This window comes from Tachyglossus aculeatus, chromosome 10 (genome assembly GCF_015852505.1).
Source record: "Tachyglossus aculeatus isolate mTacAcu1 chromosome 10, mTacAcu1.pri, whole genome shotgun sequence".
NCBI lineage: Eukaryota > Metazoa > Chordata > Mammalia > Monotremata > Tachyglossidae > Tachyglossus > Tachyglossus aculeatus.
In genome coordinates, this window is record NC_052075.1 from 24480261 (window position 1) to 24496844 (window position 16584).

Genomic DNA, 16584 nt, shown 5'->3' on the forward strand with positions numbered 1-16584 from the left:
AAGTGGCAAGGCCAACCTGCTACTAAGAATTAGTTTTAATGTTGCTTAAACACACTGAGCAACAAGAGAAAAGGGGAAGGATTTTGATTGTCGTCATCTGCATCAAGTAACATTTGTGGAGCTCTTGCTGTGAATAGGGATTGTTCTAGCCATTCAGAGGCTTCAGGATGAGAATTTACAGTTCTCTCCCCCAAGAGCTTCAGTATTCAGAAAGACACAGGGCAAACCAAAGCATATGCTAATTGAGGAAGAATACCCGGGAAGGTAATAATAATGATGGCATTTATTTAGCATTTACTATGTGCAAAGCACTGTTCTAAGCGCTGGGGAGTTTACAAAGTGATCAGGTTGTCTCTCGTGGGGCTCACAGTCTTAATCCCCATTTTACAGATGAGGAATCTGAAGCACAGAGAAGTTAAGTGACTTGCCCAAAGTCACCCAGCTGACAAGTGGCAGAGCCGGAATTTGAACCGATGACCTCTGACTCCAAAGCCCGTGCTCTTTCCACTGAGTCACACTGGTAGCATTTCAAATTTCCTAGACATAGTGTGGAAACTCCAAGCCCAAATCTGATTTCAGGTGTGTAACCCGCTTCTGAATTAGTGGTGAAATATCTTCAGTCCTGCAAATACTTAGCCTGGCCCTGGAGCATTTTGCAGACTCTTTTATCTATTTGAGTGCATTAGCACTCATGTGTGTATATCCAGATTCAGAGTTTATGTGTAAATTCAATTATTTATTCACTTATTTCATTTTCACAAATTCTTGGTAGTTCCCTGTTCTGTCTTTAGTCTTTCCCCTGCTCCTGCTGTTTGTTCATCATTTGTGTCTGCCTTTTCCTCTAGTAGACTGCAAATTCCTTGAAGGCAGTCATCATGTCTTTTCATTCTGGTGTAACCTCTGAGCCACTTAATAAATAGAACAGTGCTTGGCATATAGTAAGCATTTAACAAATACCAACATTGTTATTATTATTAAATACTTGACGTATAGCAAAAACTCACTAGATTGATTATTTGGTTCAAAGAAAGACAATCTTAGTATTACAGAGGCAGTACTACCTACTACTGCTAGTAATAATAATAATAGTGGTATTTGTCAAGTACTTCCTATGTCTAAACACTATAATTAATTGCTAGGATAAGTACAATACAATCAGATCAGACACATTCTCTATATCACATGGGGCTAATAGCCTAAGGGGCAGGGAGAACAGGTCTTTAATCCCCATTTTACAGATGAGGAAACTAAGACCCAGAGAACTTCATTTAGTTGTTCAGGAGAACACAGCAGATCAGTGACAGAGCTGGGATGAGACCATGAGTCTCCTGATTCCCAGTACTGTGATCTTCCCCCTAAACTATACTGTACTGTGGCCTAGTGAAAAGAGCAGGAGGCCCTAATTCTAATCCTAACTCCACCACTTTCCTGCTGTGTGGCCTCGAGTGAGTCACATAATTTTTCTGTGGTCTCCATTTCTTCATCTGTAAAGTGGGATGAAATATCAATTCTCCTTCCCCTGTAGACTGTGAGTCCCATGTGGGACAGGGACTGTGTCTGATTATTTTACACTTACTCCAGTATTTAGGACAGTGCTGGACTTAGAATGAGCACTAAATAAATGCCATGATTATTGAATGCCCTATTACAGATTTCATTTTCTTTTTATTTTTTTTATTGGTATTTGTTAAGTGCTTACTTTGTGCCAAGCATGGTTCTAAAGTCTGGAGTAAATACAAGGTAATCAGATTGGACATAGTCCATGACCCCATGGAGCTCACAGTTTTAATCCCCATATAATAATAATAATAATAATAATAATAATAATGATATTTGTTAAGCACTTACTATGTGCCAAGCACTGTTCTAAGAGCTGGGGTAGATACAAGGTAATCAGGTTGTCCCACATGGAGCTCACACTTTTAATCTCCATTTTACAGATGAGGTAACTGAGGCACGGAGAAGCAAGTGGCTTGCCCAAAGTCACACAGCAGACATGTGGCGGAGGTGGGATTAGAACCCATGACCTCTGCCTCTAAGCTCATGCTCTTTCGACTAAGCCTCACTGCTACTTCATTTCACAGAACAGTGCTCTGCACACAGTAAGTGCTCAATAAATGTGATATTGAATGAATGAGGTAACCAAGGCACAGAGAAGTGAAAAGACTTGCCCAGGGTCACATAGCAGACAAGCAACAGAATCAGAACTAGAATACAGATCCTTCTAACTCCCAGACCCATATCCTATTTACTTAGGCCATGCTGCTTCTCAATTGTAATTATTAAAATAATTATTGATCCTCAAGAAGCTTTATTTTTGGTCTTAGACCTACGGGACAGTGCTCTTGATTACATTTGAGTGAATCATCCATTTTGGGTGTAATCTGTGGCAAGCATGTAAGCTCCCGCCCGCTACAAGCCTACCGGCTTTTCAATATCCTGCCTTTCTACAACACCCTCAGCCCACAATTGTGACCTTAAAGGCCCAGTTTTCATCCTCCATAATGTCAAAGAGGAGTCACTTCTGACTCCCCCAGATGGAACTGAGCCATTCATTCAGTCGTATTTATTGAGCATTTACTGTGTGCAGAGCACTGTACTAAGCACTTGGGAAGATGGTCCCTATAGAGATGGTCCCTATAGAGCTGGTCCCTACCCAACAACGGGCTCACAGTCTAGAAGGGGGAGACAGACAACAAAACAAAACATGTGGACAGGTGTTAAGTCATCACAATAAATAGAAATAAAGCTAGATGCACATCATTAACAAAATAAATAGAATAGTAAATATGTCTCTGTCGCATACTATCTGCATCTATTTACTCTCCTCCCATATGTTTAGTACAGCATTTTGCACACAGTAAGTGCTCAATAAGTACGATTGACTGACAGACTGATTACGGCCTACATAACTTGGAGCTGACTGAAGGTGTACATGTTGAATGCAATTAAGGAATGACTCAATGGATTGTGGGGTTTTTTCACCCAAACTCTAATCCCTATGAACAGGAATGTGTCCACCAACTCTCTTGTATCATACTTTCCTAAAGGTTTATTACAGTGCTCTGCACACAGGAAGCCTTCAGTAAATGCCACTGATGGATTTATCCAACAGGCTGACCCTGTACTCGATAGTGGATAATAGCAGCTTAATCCATTTAAGTTAGAAGGTGGTAAGAAGAAGAAGGAGGTAAGAAGAAGAAGAAGAACCCACCAAGATAAAAGCATGTTAAACAGGCTCTATTTTTTTCTCATAGTTCATGACAGGGCTTTCCTGCCTTTATCTTGAAACAGCATATCACTAATGAGCCTGAATCACAGTGGCATTAGTTCATGCTTTATCACATTATTTGAGGCCACTGAAGGTTTTATATATGAACAGTATAGATTTATGCTGAGTGATTCAGCAATGAAGCGAGAACATCAATTTGTTCATGAATGGGAACTAGTGATTGTCTCCCATTAATGTCACTGGGGTAGACAGAGCCCTTTAATTTGGGTCGAAGCAAACAAACAACAGTTTGCTGGTTTGTGTGCGCCAAAAATCATAAGCATTATTACAATTCTGCCTGCTCCCTAAGATGACAAAGACGTAAATTCACAATTTTCTGAGGCATTGAATTCCCCCAGGGTTTATGTAACCTGAGGGGAGGCAACAATCCTACTTCCCAGGAATACTGCACATAGTAAGCACAATAAATACCATCTATTGACTGAGTAAATATGAAATTGTTAGCCACCTTATTTCCATATGCACAGTGGCCAGATTTCTAAGAGCACACTGGAGATATTGGTGCAAGCTCTCAAGTGCTCCCAGAGGAGAGCAATGCCTTTTCCTTACAGGTTAGGAAATAGGACAGGACAAATTTAGGGAATTTGAATTGTATAGGTTGGAAAGGACTGAGGAGTGAACTTTAGTTGTGTCAAGTAATGCCTTTTGGAATAATTTGTCCTTCATCTTCATCCAGCGCTTAGAACAGTGCTTGGCATATAGAAAGTGCTTAACAAATACAATTACTTTTTTTTTCATCTAACTTAGTGGAGCAAGAGGGAACAGGTGTAAGCTTGGCCTGTGAACTGTAAATTCCTTGTGGGCAGGGATAACATCTACCAACTCTGTTATTTTAGTTGCCCAGTGCTTAGCACAGTGGTCTGCACAAAGTAAACATTCAATAAATACTGCCACTTGTCTGCTGTGTGACCTTGGGCAAGTCACTTCACTTCTCTGTGCCTCAGTTACCTCATCTGTAAAATGGGGATGAAGACTGTGAGCCCCAAGTGGGACAATCTGATCACCTTGTAACCTCCCCAGCACTTAGAACAGTGCTTGGCACATAGTAAGTGCTTAACAAATGCCATCATCATCATTATTATTATGTGAGATAGCAGAGAGAGAAAGACATCAGATTTAGTGAGGTAGATTTAGAAATCATCTGCAATGAGGTGGTAGTTAAAACTATGAGAGTGAATAGTGAAAAACCAAGGGGGTGAATATTAATTGAGAACCTCAGAACATAGCTTTGAACACAGTTTTGAGGTGGGAGGCAGAGGAAGAACTGGCAAAAGATATTGTGATGAGTAAGTCAGAGACATAAGAGGAGAAGCAAGAGACAACGGTGTCAGAAAACCCCAGGCTAGATAACGGTTCCAGGAGAAGGGTGTGATCCACAGTGTCACAGGCTGCTGAGAGGTCTAGGAGGATTAAGATGAGAAGAAGCAGGAGGAGAAGCGGTGTTGGCTAGTGGATAGAGCATGGGCCTGGGATTCAGAAGGACCTGGGTTCTAATCCCAGCTCTGCCATTTGTCTGCTTTGTGCCGTTGGCCAAGTCTTCTCTGTGCCTCGGTTGCCTCACAGGTAAAATAGGGATTAAAACTGTGAGCCCCATGTGGGACATGGACCGTGTCCAACCTGATTGGCTTGTATTTCCCTCAGTGCTTAGTATAATAAGTGCGTAAGAAGTACCATAAAAAAAGAGAGACCGTTGGTATGAGGAGGTCATTGATGACTTCAGAGAGAGCAGTCTCAGTGGAGTAGAGGGATCAGAAAACTGGATCATAGCAGATCAAGAAAGAGGAGTTAGAGGAGAAAAAGGGACGGCAATGGGTATAGGCAACGATTCGAATAGTTTGACCAGGAATCAGCAGGAGATGGGAAAAAGGTGGATGGTATATTTGGGACCAGTTTCGTTTTTAAGATAGGAGAAATGTAGGCATTCTTTCCAACAACTCTACCAGACTTCAACCTACCCCACCTTCCAAACTATCCTGAAATCCTATCTCCACCATGAAGATTTGCACTCCGAGTTATAGCAGCACTCTGAAACTTAAAATCATGTCAGCCGCCTCCTGCTATTATGTATGTATCTGTGTTTGTGTCAATGTATCAATCAATGCTACTTATTGAATGCTTACTTTGTGCAGGGAACTGTACTAACTGCTTGGAATTAATAATAATAATAATAATGACATTTGTTAAGTTCTTACTTTATGCAAAGCACTGTTCTAAGTGCTGGGGGAATATAAGGTGTTCAAGTTGTCCCACATGGGGCTTACAGTCTTAATGCCCATTTTGCAGACGAGGTAACTGAGGCTCAGAGAAGTTAAGTGACTTGCCCAAGGTCACACAGCAGACATGTGGTGGAGCCGGGATTAGACCCCATGACCTCTGACTCCCAAGCCCGTGCTCTTTCCGCTGAGCAACATGAATCCTGTCCTCAAGGGTTTTTTTAATCTAGTGGATGTATATCCATTCATATCATTTGTGCGTATGTGCAAAGTGTATTGAACATGTCATTTTATTAATTTTGATTCAATTGCTTGGTAATATTTCTAGATCTGTCTCTCCCATTAGAGTGTAAGCTCTTTATGGGAGGGGACTGTGCTTTGTGCTTCTGTTGTACTTCCTAGGTGCTTAGTGGAGTGCACCACATTCAGTGGCATTCAATAAGTAACATTACTTCTACTGTTGTTAGGCTCCTTTTCAGGCTTCACTCAGGAACTCTGACACCAGCAAATCAATTTATTGGACAGGCTGTATTTCAGTCCTTTCTATTGTCAGGCCCTCGGAAAAGCATCTTTACCTAGTGGAAAGAACATGAGCCTGAGAGTCAGAGGACCTGGGTTCTAATCTTGGCTCTGCCACTTGCCTGGGGTGTGATCTTGGGTGAGTCACTTAAGATTCTCTGTGCCTCAGTTTCCCCATCTATAAAATGGGGATTCAATACCCCTTCTCCTTCCTAGTTAGATTGTTAGACCAAAGTGTGGCAGAGACTGTGTCCTTCCTTTATCTATCCAAGTGCTGACTACAGTGATTGGTATAGAATAAGCACTTAAATACCATAGTTATTATTATTGCTTTCTGCTTATCCCCAGAAATGCTCTCTCCCCAGGGTCTATGAAGACCATCTCCTGTATAGCTTTTTCATCCAGACTTGCTCAATAAAGAGGACTGAAAAAGGCCGAAGGTTTCCAATTGGTGCTAAAGAGATGCAAAATGATTGCTTTTTGACCTTATGCTTTTTGAAATCTATCCCCTTCCAAGTCTCATTCCCCTACAATCCTTGGTCACCTCTCCCAATCGAAATGCAAAATTGGCATCCATCTAGCCTGTTTTAGCCTTGTCCCCTTATCAAAATGCCCCTCTAGTGACCTTGGGATAGTCCCTAGAGGGCCACAAGGCCAGTGGTGGGGTCAGGAAGCAGTATGCCCTAGTGAAAAGAATACAGACCTGGGAATAAGAAGAATGTGAGTTCTAATCCCAGCTCTGCCACTTGTCTGCTGTGCGATCTTGGGCAAGTCATTGCACTTCTCTATGCCTCAGTTACCTCATCTGTAAAATGGGGATTAAGAGTATGAGGCCTATGTGAGACAGGGACTGTGTCCAACTTGATTATCTTGTATCTACCCCAGTGCTTAGTACAGTGCTTGGCACATAGTAAGTGCTGGACAAATAACAAAATTATTATTTTTATTAACTAGGAGGAAGCCTTGCTCCTGGACACTCAGACTGTGAAGGGTCAGCTCAGATTAGAGTCTGGAGCAGGCTGCCATCACTGCTACTGAAATGGTTACATTTTATGATACAGCAAGTTAATCAGGTGAAATCCCTCTAGATGATGTGACAAATGAGCGGTTTATATCAGCCCCTGATAGATTGTCCTCTTAGTTTAAATTACAACGTATCGCAATCTTGCGACCAGGGGATGGCATCAGGGGAAGAGGATGACAGGACTTTCCTCTTGAGCTGATCCCCGTGGCAGGGGCAGGGGAGACAGAGTCTTTTAAGGGATGCATTTGTGCCGTGCTATAAGACCTCATCCCGGAGCTGACCTCTGCGGTTGGGGCAGGGGGACTTCGTCTGTCTGGGGACACGTGTGATTTTCATGGGTGGGGAGCAGAATGGGGGGTGAGTGCAAACTGAAGCAGCTGTGTCACAGTTCCTCTGGAGTGATCATGCCCACCCGAGCCATTCTTCTTCATACTCCCCTGGCCCTGGGGCTGCTGCCCCTCCAGGGGACAGAGAAGAGGTGGATCAGAGTTTTGGGAGGGATTGGATGGGTGGAAGGGGATGGGCACAGCTTCCTTGACTGAACCAAGAGGCGGACACAAACTGAAACTGTTCTGACCAGTCTCCTCAGGAGCTACCTCTCCAGCCCTCAAGACTGCCACCCCTTCAGGGGACAGAGAGGCTGTTCTGACAATGGCAAGGCTAACAGAGTCTCTTGGTGTGTGGCTGGGTGTGTGGAGGAGACTGAGAGGTTGCTCTGACAGAGGCAGGGAGATGGAGTGTCTGGCCCAGCTGGGGAGTGGATCATCCTCTGGGGACACGTATGGGAGGCAGACACCAGCCCAGCCTCAGATTGCCTCCTATAATTATGGTATTTGTTAAACACTTACTATATGCCAGTCACTCTACCAAGCCCCGGCGTGGATAGAAGCAAATTGGGCTGGACACAATCCCTGTTCCCCGTGGGGCTTGCAGTCTCAATCCCCATTTTCCAGATGAGGTAACTGAGGCCCAGAGAAGTTAAGTGACTTGCCCAAGGTCACACAGCAGATAAATGATGGAGGCAGGATTAGAACCCATGACTTTCTGACTCTCAGGCCCATACTCTATCCACTGAGCCATGTTGTTTCTATGCTTCTATGAGTGGCACTTGTTAATTGGAGGGCATGAAGCCCCATATTTGACCCCTTTGACTAGGGTTTTAGTAGACTTAATAGGATGCTCAGATGCATTTGTAATCCAAACAGTGTCTCTTATGCAAATTTCACCCCCTCCGTGGCCCCACTGAAAACAGCTGCTCTTTATCCTAGTTCCAAGCAGCAGGGTGCAAAATAGGTGATTTTATTGAAAAACAAGGCTTCCCCGAGGCTTTTTCCTGCTCCAACATGAAGAGATGTTGTGGAGATGGCAAATGTAATAGACAATCAGTTCTCTTGGGCTGCTGTTGCCACTCAGGCAGCAATGGCCAATCAGAAGTCACACCAGAAGATGCAGTTTGCTGGAGAGGAGAAAAAAAACTGGCTTTAATGATATCAATCGAATGCATTTCCATCATTCCTTGGTACCTTGTGATGAAAAAGTAGCTGCAAACTCCTCTTTGTTTTGAGATAAAGGTGGATTCCATGACTTTTCTTCAAACGTGTGCTTTAACTTGTGCAGACTCCATTAGTATGTTTCACACCCTGCACTCATTTTTAACAAAATGTAGGCTGATTTCAGCCTGCCATTTTAATCCTTGATCATCTAAATTAGTGTTTTCTAACTGCTGTGCTTGAACCATTTCACGGCATATGAAATGGCAGTTCTTCTGTATAGCTCTGAAATATTAGTGTTAAATGAGGATAATGAAGGTATTTTTGTTTACTCATTTGCATTAGTTAACATCTGGATTCCTTAAGTGTAGAATTTTTTTTTTTATTTAACCATGAAGTTTCCTAAATCCTTGTGTGTTGTTTTAGTTCTCCAGTAAGGAGAAACAACTGAACCTCTGAACAGTTAAGGAATAAGGAACTGTAGTGCTTTTCAACTGTTGTGTGAAATGGGGGAAGCAGCAAGGAAGCAGCATGGCCTAATGGGAAGAACATGGGGCTGGGTGTCAGAGGACGTGGTTTCTAATCTCGGCTCCACCACTTACCTGTGTGTGACCTTGGGCAAATCATTTGACTTCTCTGTACCTCGATGTCCTCAACCATAAAATGGGGATTCAATGCTTGTTCTCTCTTTTAGACTGTGAGCCCACTGTTGGGTAGGGACTCTCTCTATGTGATGCCAATTTGTACTTCCCAAGCGCTTAGTACAGTGCTCTGCACATAGTAAGCGCTCAATAAATACGATTGATTGATTGATTGATTGATTCTCCCTCTTACCTTAGACTGTGGGCCCCATGTGGGATAGGGACTATGTCCGATTACCTTGTATCTACGCTGGCACTTAGAATAGTGTTTGACACATAGCAAGTGCTTAACAAATAGCATAATCATCATGTAAGTGGTACTCTTAGTAAAAAAAAAAAATATTTGAAAAATGCTGATCTTGTTATTGTTTGGATCAAATAATATTAGTAATAATAATTATGATGGTGATGGTATTTGTTAAGTGCATACTCTGAGCCAAGTGCTGTTCTAAGCACTGGAGTAGATACAAGGTAATCAGGTTTTCCCCTGTGGGGCTCACAAACTCAATCCCCATTTTACAGTTGAGGTAACTGAGGTGCAGAGAAGTGAAGTAGTTTGCCCCAGGTCACACAGCAGATAGGGTGGAGCCTGGATTAGAACCCATGTCCTCTGACTTCCAAGCCTGGGCTCTTTCCACTAAGCCACGCTGCTTCTCTATCGATTAGGTATATGTGGGATTTTTTAAAATCAATATAAATATCAGTGATATTTATGGAGTGCTCACTCTGTGCAAAGCACTTGGAAGATTTGTATCAGGTGATCCACTATAAGAAGTTTGAAAGGCACTTTTATACTTTCTGATGGAATCATCTCTGAATATGCATGTTTGAACAATTGATTTCCACATTAATAATAATAATAATAATGGCATTTGTTCAGCACTTACTATGTGCAAAGCACTGTTCTAAGCACTGGGGAGGATACAAGGTGATCAGGTTGTCCCATGTGGGGCTCACAGTCTTAATCCCCATTTTACAGATGAGGTAACTGAAGCACAGAGAAGTTAAGTGACTTGCCCAAAGTCACACAGCTGAGAATTGGCGGATTCAGAATTTGAACCCATGACCTCTGACTCCCAAGCCCATGCTCTTTCCACTGAGCCATGCTGTATTAACTGCTCCTTTCATGCTTATGCCTAGGCAGTAGATAATTTATCTCAAATACATACATAACTTTCAATGGTGTGGTATCGGGATGTAGTAAAGAAAAAGAAGGTAAAATTGATCTTCAAATGTGCATTTATGACCAAGTGTGAACTCTAAAAACACATATTTAAAATACCTCTGAAGCATAATTCTAGTTTATTTTGATGGTGTATGTTTTAACAAAACTGAAATGGCATGCTAAGTAATAAAAACTTATTAAGTGGTTCAGTTTTTTAAAGTTATATGCACTAAAATATGTGATGGTGTTTGAAACTAAAATTTAATTAAATTAAAAATGTAATTTGATCACATACACTTGGCGAATCTTTCCCCTTTGTGTTTCATATCAGGTTTTAGCTAAATTACCAAACAGCTTTATTATTAGGAACAGCTAATACCCAATTAACTGGAAAGGTCAACTACCGAAGCATAATTTATTTTCTCTTGATGTTCGAATAGAACTACACTTTTCACAATGAGAACGGTATGGAATTTATTACTATAGGAAGTCCTGCTGGAAGAAAATATTGACAAGTTCAATAGAGGTCTGGATAAATGTATTTAAAAAAAGGTCAAAATGGGTTATAGAGTGGAAGTCAGGCCTTCAAGGGGAAAATTTAGGGTAGGGTCCATAAATATGATTGAATGAACCATATAGATGGGTGTCCAGTAGGGTTGGCTTCGCATGATTTCACTGTCTGTCCTAGTGACCCTGAATCCTGGGTTGAGTGAACCATTAGTCCAAGTCAGTAATATCTTTGCTCAAAGTCTTTGTCCACCTGTTAGGCTACTATAGGATTTGCTAAGCATTCACTATGAGCCAATAACAATAATTGTGGTATTTGTTAAGCGCTATCAATTTGCCAAGCACTGGTCTAAGAGCTGGAGTGGATACAAGACAACTGGGTTGGGCACAGTCCCTGCCCCACAAGGGGCTCAATCTTAATCCCCATTTTACAGGTAAGGTAACTGAGACAGAGAAGTTAAGTGACTTGCCTAAGGTCATCCAGCAGACATGTGGCGGAGCTGGGATTAGAACCTATGTCTTCTGACTCCTAGGCCTGTGCTCATTCCACTAGGTCATGCTGCTTTTTTAATGCCAAGTACTGCATTAAATGCTGAGGCATATATAAATGTAACAAGTAAAACAGGCACATTCTAACTCCCAAATGGGACTTTCAATTTAGCTGGGGGTGGGGGATAAACAGATGAGAAGAATGACAAAGAAGAAGCAATAGAATCAACAGGCTGAGACAGCAGTGATAAGACAAGTAATTGAGCCGTTTTTGGAATGGGGAGTGAGGCATTGTCAGTCTAGGAAACTAGTCCTTAAGTTACAAACTACCATAGCCACCCCAGCGATCTAAAGGTTGAAAAGGTCAGAAGGGGAATTCCAGGAGAGGCAGCGTGGCTCAGTGGAAAGAGCACGGGCTTTGGAGTCAGAGGTCATGGGTTCAAATCCCATCTATGCCAACTGTCAGCTGTGTGACTTTGGGCAAGTCACTTAACTTCTCTGTGCCTCGGGTACCTCATCTGTAAAATGGGGATGAAGACTGTGAGCCCCTCATGGGACAACCTGATCACCTCCCCAGCGCTTAGAACAGTGTTTTACACATAGTAAGCACTTAACAAATTCCATTATTATTATTATTACTATTATTATTTTGTGACATTAGGGGAGGCTGGGCTGGTCTGGGCAGGAAACCATGGTGGCTTATCTTCAAACCCTGGCCTTAAAGAGGCTGAAAAACCTGAGTTTGGAGCTCTGTGTACCTCAGACCCTACCCACCCCCTGCCTCTTGCATACAGTTTTCTACAGCAGCAGGGAAAGCTGATCCAGAAATGGTAGCAGCAAGCAATGCAGACCCAACTCATGCGATGGCGCTCCATTTTCATAGACTTTGTGCATGAAGTTCAGATAACTGGGGAGAGTCTCACTCCCAGATAGACTCAAAAGAGTCACTAAAAGAGTCACTCTAATTGCTTGTTGTCCCCAATGTCCCAGGACACGGCTCCCATCACAATCTTCCTGACTGACCTAAGACTTCAAAGTACCTTGACTAGGAGTCTCGGATTCCCAACATTTGGCTCCTTCTTTTGTGAAATCAGCAACCTCCCATTTAGGCTTTAAGCCACTCATAGGGCATTCTGCAAGAGGGGAAAGGCCATACTTCTTTCTGTAGATGAAACTCCCAGTAAACAGGTGGATTATTGTTGCCATGGTGGCAGGGCAGATCTGGGGTTGTCAAATCCTAGACAAATTGGATATGGCTAATGCTTTAGCTGGCTTAGTGGCAAGAGCATGGACTTGGGAGTCAGAGGTTGTGAGTTCTAATCCCAACTCTGCCACTTAGCTGTGTGACTTTGAGCAAGTCACTTAACTTCTCTGTACCTCACCTCATCTGTAAAATGGGGATTAAGATTGTGAGCCCCACGTGGGACAACCTGATTACCTTGTATCTACCTGAGTGTTTAGAACAGTGCTTGGCACATAGCGCTTAACAAATGCTATCATTATTATTATTATTATTTAGCTAAAGAGGGTGAATAAGGGAGAAAGAAGAAAGGCTGGGTTTACATGGATGGGTTTGAGGGGGGGATTGGGAAATTGAGCCAGTAAACTGGGCAGTCAGTTGAGGAAAAGATTCTTGTTTTCAGTGAATCTTATGTTGTTTTTCCTTTTGAAAAACCAGTCAGTCAATCAATCATATTTATTGTGCACTTACTGTTTGCAGAGCCCTATACCAAGTGATTTGGAGTACAGCATAATAGTGTTGGTAGACATGTTCCCTGCCCACAATGAATCTTCTCTTGGCATCAATCCTGAATTAAAAATGTTCTTTTCACCAACTTCTTGAAATCAAGAATTGCAAGGCTTAATTGAGGTGGAGGTTTTGCTGGTCAGAAAGAACACCCTGCTTTGTAAATTGTCTAGGACATTTTTTGCCGATTAGAGTTGAACTGTTATTGAGTTAGTCAACTCCAGTAATCATGTTAATGATAGAAAAATGAAGAGGGCATGTATACGTACATTATTTGCTTACACATACATGTACTGTAATAATATTTATGTTCACACACATGCACACAGTTTTTACTAGGCAGCCTGGATAATTATTACAGAGATAAAGAATGGAAGCAAATTGTGGGTGAGTGTCAGTGCAATGAGAAGTTTTCTAAGCTGGAAGAATCAAAGAGATCAAGTAAGCTTTAAGATGGTGATTATAATGCTATTGTTGTTTCCTTTAACGCTGTGCCCATCATTCCTTTAGAAAGCCAAAGGCCTATGTTATTCCTGAGTCTTAAGAGAGCTCATCCTGATAACCACCCAAAGAGAAAAATCTATAAAATAGATCTCTTAATAATTCAGAGAATCGTACTTCTTCAAAAGCACAATCATGTGCCCTAACCTAAATGTTGCAAATACTTGAAATCCTCTAATGCATTTGAAAGGGGCATCAATTCAAGGTGCATTTGTGACATTCCATCCTAATTTCTAGTCACTCTAGTCTTTCTCCTTTGGAAAGGGTAGAGAATACTGTTGATGCATAGGAAAGGAAAAAAGCATGTATAAAATTGCAATTTACTTGGAGGATGTCGTTTTAGGACAATGTTTCTGACATCAGTCCTAAAAGACAGTTAATACACAGACAATATCATATGTCTCACTATGAAATTAAAATGAGAATCATCAAATCAGACTATAATGTTTACTTGGTTATGTCTTGAAGACTCATCAAAGCCCAAGGGAGGTTTTGCTCTGGGAGATTTTGTCTTTGTGTCACATGCAGACCAATTTGAAATAACCATGGAGGCCAATGGGTTTGGGTGAGAACAGATGGATCAAGGATTATACAGTGGAGTGAGTGTGCTGAAAGCAGGAACAGATTAATTCTATGACGGAAGGCCAGAGGAAAATTGAAAGGATTTTTTTTTCTAACTAATTGATGAATCATTTCCAACTGGGTTGTATGCCTTTGGGGACCATGAATACCAATGGCACAGAATTTAAAAACACACTGGAAAAGAACCTTTGCATTTCATTAAAATAAAACATTGATGTGAAACTAGTATCAAATATCCGTCTAGACTGTAAACTCATTGTGTCTGTTATATCGTGTTGTATGCTTCCAAAATCGTAGTGCAGTGCTCTGCACACAGTAAGTGCTCAATAAGTCTAATTGATTGATTGATCAAATAATCTTCATGTAAATAAGAGCTTTGCTGCAGTGGGACAAGCCAAATTAAAAGACTAATGCAGCTTCTTTAATAAAATCTTGCATACATTGTGGGTTCCAAAAGTCTGTTAAGAACAAGGAATGAGAAACAGTAGACCACCTACAAAACAAAAGCTAAAGTCACAATATGTTTTCACAAGAGTGGGTTGAAGTTTGTACTTTGAAAACAGTAAGATACTTTCTCTGAGAGGTCCAGGACCGATTAGAGGATAGTTGGTTTAATAGATTTATTCATAACTGGCAGGATTCAAAACAAATTCCTGTGACTATATGGACAGATAAACAGTCAGTCCCCACTCAGGTTGCATCCAGAGAGTTTCCAGTACTCTACCAGTCTCTGCTATGGGAGGGAGAGTCAAGCAGAGGCATACCCATTCCATTCCTAGCTTTGGCAATGGCTAGCGAGTGGAAGGCAATATGCTACAAGTCAAAACTCACCCATGCTGGGCAGCGGTGGCATGGGACAGAGTCGAGGGTGGAGACTCAAGTTGACTGTGTAGAAGGAGGCAATGGTAAAACACTTCTGCATTTTCACCAAGGAAACTCTATGGCTACACTAGCAGAACGATTACAGACAGAGAACGGGGCCTTCTGGGAGAGCTGTGTCCATTGTGTTGCTATGGGTCGAAAATGAATCCATGGCATAAGACAAGACCAACAGTCAGTATCCTCTATGTAGAGGAAATGAACCCGTTAGAGTCAAGGAAGCATTTGGTTGTCACTTAGCTTTACAAGCTGCATAAACATTTTCCAGCTATCAGAACACTATTACTAAATTCCTTATTCATCCTGCTAAAGAGTGCTTCAGTAGGAGTAATAGTTCTAGCAGCAGTAGTAGTATTAATGGCATTTATTGAATGCTTATTCTCTGCAGAGAACTGAACTGAACTGTGGTGAAAAACTGCCCAGATAAGAGTAGATATGATCCCTGGCCCTCCAGGGACTCCCATGCTAAAACTAAGGTGAGGAATGGTTTGTTGACAGACATATTAGGAAAGAAAAATAATCTCAAAACAAAACAACATAAAAGACAATGTAAACAGAGAAAAACAAGAGAAACAGAGAAAAACAAGTCTGGTGCTAAAAGGGACCTGAAGGCTTTCAGAAGAATATCGAGAGCCCAGCTATATCAATCAGTCCTATTTTTTGAGTGGTTACTATACCAGTCATCATAGTATTTATTAAGTGCTATATTTAGTACTATATGATTCCCAGTGGGAATTAGATCCAGTTGCTGTACCTTGCCAATCTCAGAGCGCTGCACTAAGTGCTTTGTAACATAGAATTCAATAGAGTTGGTAGATATGATCCCTGCCCAAAAGGAGCTTTCAGATTCCAAAGCTTTCCAGAGTTCTAAAATTTTCTGAGGCTGCACACTGCTACTGTTTAATTCTCCAACAGCCTGGCCTGCCCAAAGTATGTAGGGAACTGGGGCTCTTGGTATCACAGTAGGAAGGTGGCAGATGTATCTGGTGTTTACCTAACAATAATAACATCCTACTTTTAATGGAGAGAGGAGAGGCCATGGGGCAACTTAAATCCCAACACCATTAAATGTCCTTTTAAGAGACCCAGGTTACTTCCAAAGTGGTTTCTAGGCACTAGAAGAGTCATGAGCTCCCTAGATTTAAACTGACTGAAGGAAAGTTTTGTGTCTTGATCATCCTCTGTAACCGCTGGTGTCATGCTCTTTTGGAGAGGGCTCTGGAAACCAAATATTGGCTGGATGACTGAGTCCTGTTGACTTTCAAGATAAATTAAATCCATATGGGTTTCCACCAGGCTGGAAAGCATATCTACTTATCTGTATCCAATTATCTAGCACTTGAGAATTTTTTACAACTTAGCATTCACACATTTTGGCTGCTCAGTGTATTCATTTTAATCATTTTTATTGTAAGTATGTTTAAGTTTGTCTCCCTTATTAGAGCATAAACTCCTTGAGGGCAGGCATCAGATCACTTCATTATTTTAAACTTCCCAAACACTAAGTGGATGCTCAATAAATATTACTTCTATCT

The 16584-nt window shown here is 41.6% G+C and overlaps 1 protein-coding gene across 4 annotated transcripts in view; it reads left to right on the top strand.

Moving 5' to 3' along the window:
* CTNNA2 (catenin alpha 2) overlaps window positions 1–16584 on the top strand; it is a 1073907-nt gene that overhangs the window by 957666 nt on the left and 99657 nt on the right. The gene's annotated exons all lie outside the window — the stretch shown is intronic.